Source organism: Patiria miniata, unplaced genomic scaffold, assembly GCF_015706575.1.
Source record: "Patiria miniata isolate m_02_andy unplaced genomic scaffold, ASM1570657v1 HiC_scaffold_25, whole genome shotgun sequence".
In the NCBI taxonomy this organism is placed as follows: Eukaryota; Metazoa; Echinodermata; class Asteroidea; order Valvatida; family Asterinidae; genus Patiria; species Patiria miniata.
This window is the reverse complement of record NW_024037064.1, coordinates 15,793,219-15,796,258: the sequence shown is the minus strand read 5'-3', so window position 1 is coordinate 15,796,258 and position 3,040 is coordinate 15,793,219. Positions and strand designations below refer to the sequence as shown.

The 3,040-nt window shown below is 49.4% G+C and overlaps 1 non-coding gene across 1 annotated transcript; it reads left to right on the top strand.

Annotated features, from left to right (window-relative positions):
• The first annotated feature begins 2,121 nt into the window (after positions 1-2,121).
• On the top strand, positions 2,122-2,314 carry LOC119733472. Its single transcript, XR_005271843.1, has one exon. It is a non-coding gene; the product is annotated as a U2 spliceosomal RNA (small nuclear RNA).
• The last annotated feature ends 726 nt before the right edge of the window (positions 2,315-3,040 follow it).

Sequence of the window (3,040 nt, the reverse complement as noted above, 5' to 3'; positions counted from 1 at the left end):
CACTGGATAGAGCTGTTGTACACAAACATATCCAGTGCCGTTTTAACTAATGGTTCTCTTTCAGAACCCTTTTTAGTCACGAGGGGAGTGAGGCAGGGTTGCCCCCTCTCCCCTCTTTTATACGTGCTTTTTATCGAGCCTTTTGCTCAGACTGTCATTAAAGATAGCCGTCTTGCCGGCCTGACAATCCCTGGGGCCAGTGGCCTCGAATGCAGGGTTCTGCAGTACGCAGACGATACAACCTGCATAGTTCGGGATTTCAGATCGGTGAGGCGGTTGTTTGGCATCATCGATGCATTTTCTCGTGCGAGCGGGTCTCGCCTTAACTTCGCCAAGTCGAAAGGCTTGGTTTTTGGCTCATGGCCCGACTGCCTTCCCGACGAGGTCCCTATCCAGTGGACCAGAGACCCGATTAAAATCAACGGTGTCTGGGTTGGCGGTGGGGACATGGGCCCTATGAATTGGAGAGAGCGGATCCCCAATCTGCAGTCCACTTTGGACATGTGGAAAGGGAGAATGCTCTCTCTTTTAGGCAAGGTGTTGCTGGTCAACACCTTGATTTTAACTCCGTTGTTTTTCTTGGCCCCGGTTTATCCTCTGCCGGTTTCGGTAGAGAGGGTTATTAACCGGGCCATTTTTTCGTTTATTTGGTCTGGCAAGACTGAACTTGTAAAAAGGTCAGTCCTTGTCCAGACTTTAGCTAATGGTGGCCTTGGGGTCACCAATATTCGTCACAAATGTGACGCTTTCTTTGTCAGTGGGTTTAGGGTTTTGTTGAGTGACGATGGTCCTCCTTGGAGATTTTTTTCTCTGTACTGGGCGGCCTCGTCACTCCTTGGGGTTCTCCCCCGTAACATCTGGAGGAATGATACCCCACACGCCCTCCAACCCACTGGGTTTTATCGCCATTTTTGCAGGCTGGTCCTGCTTGTATCTACAATTTCGCCGGATATTGACTGGGGGCCAATTACGGTCCGACAACTGTATGACCTGTTGTCAGGTCAGCAGCCGGTCCAGTGTCCGGCGGTTAGGTGCGATGATTTTCTTCATCTTTTTAAATTGTGTCACTCCTCCAATTTGAGTAACCGCTTGCGCGACTTGAATTGGAGGGTGATATGGGGGGCCTTGAAAACTTCCCAACGTTTAGGCCATTGGGGCATTGGTGACGGCCAGTGTCCTCGGGTTGGCTGTGCCGCTCCCGAGTCACTGGGCCACGTTTTCTGGGACTGCCCTTTTGTTTACATTTTGTGGGCATGGGTCGAACACATTGGTGGTAAAGCCCTAGCCCGCTATTTTTCCCTGACCCGCTCCTGCGTTTTGTATGGGTCAGGGCTAGAGACCAGGCCAGACTCTCTTCTGGTCTGGTATTTGATTAGCACGGTGAAGTGGTTGGTTTGGTGTTCGCGCTGTGAGACATTGTATGATGGCTCACGGCCGGATGCCGACCACGTGCTTCACCGTGTCAAGGCTGCGGTCAAGAACCGCATTCGTTTAGACTTCGTCCGGCTGGACCGGGCCAAGTTCCGCACCATCTGGTGCGTGCGGGGAGCGGTATGTTTCATCAGAGACGACCAACTTGTCTTTAGGTTGTGATTTTGTTTTTTTTTGCACTATTACAGCCTTGAGACTTTCGCTCCTTGTTTATCTCGGGCCCCTTAGGTCCTTTTTTGTGGGAGCCTTTTGCTCCTTGTTTTTTGGGACCCTTTAGGTCCCCTTTTTGTGGGAGTTCTTTTGCTCCTGGTTTTGGGGCCCCTTAGGCCTTTTTTTACTAAGCTTGGCTTTTTGCTGGCTTTTGTTGTTTAAGGACCGTTTCGGTTCCTTAGGTCGGACCTGTGAGCGTTTTCGCTCTGTTGGTTAGGACCCTTTAGGTCCTTTTTATTGTATGTTTGCTCGCATGAGCGTTGTTGAGTCCGGAAGTTTCATGGTATAGTTTTCTGTTTGTATATTTTCCTGCCAGTCAGTTAGGGTCGTACCCTACCATGGTAATGCGTGGGTAGCGTGGCTACACAGACTGCATGTCTTGTCTTTGTCAAGTGTCTGTTTGTTCTTGATAGTAGGTAAAAGGGTAGGGAGGCTCGTAGCCTCACTTACTAAGGTGTAGTGTGACTACCCTATCCTGGGATCTTCTTTAGGAGGATCCCGAAACCAAAAAATTAGTATCTGTTCTTTTCAGCTTAATATCTGAAACGCTGTTCATTGAACAGCCAGTATATTAAACTGATTTTTGGATTTGGGCCGTGGAATAGAGGCTTGCCTCGTCCCGGCCACGGGTTGGCCCGGTATAGCAGTACATCCGGGATTCGGCCCACTCCCTTCGGGGAACATAAATTAATACAAAAACAGGTTCTGACTACGGTGCCCCGTCGTTAAAGGTTCGTTTTCTTTTGACGTTTTGGTGACAGGGCTTTCACATTGAATTACGGTAAATATTAGTAAGTGTGTAAAGTCTTGTTAAATTATGATGTTGGCGTTTCCATTGATTTCCGTTCAAGGTGTAAAAAAAAAAAAAAAAAAAAAAAAGGCTTGGCCACGACCCCTCTGTGTCTGGTTATAAATGTATTGTTTGAGTCTCGTTGCAATATGTTTCTAGGCATCTTCTTCCTTTTCTTATTTGTTATCCCTTTTCCCCCTTGTTTTGCTTCTGATTTGTTTGTTTCCCAGGATGAGTGCTCCTGCCACGATTGGTCGCCAGAGGGCGCCGTAACAGTTGATGGCTTCGCATGCTCATATCGCGTCCGCGCATGTCCTATAAGTTGCCTCGCCGGGGCTGGGATGGCCATTGAATCATCTACAACCGACTGAGGAGACACAAACATGTCTGGCCGTGGCAAAGGAGGAAAGGGACTAGGCAAAGGGGGTGCCAAGCGACACCGCAAGGTTCTCCGAGATAACATCCAGGGAATCACTAAACCAGCCATTCGTCGGCTGGCCCGCCGCGGAGGAGTCAAGCGTATCTCCGGGCTCATCTACGAAGAAACCCGCGGAGTCCTCAAGGTTTTCCTGGAGAACGTTATCCGCGATGCAGTCACCTACTGCGAGC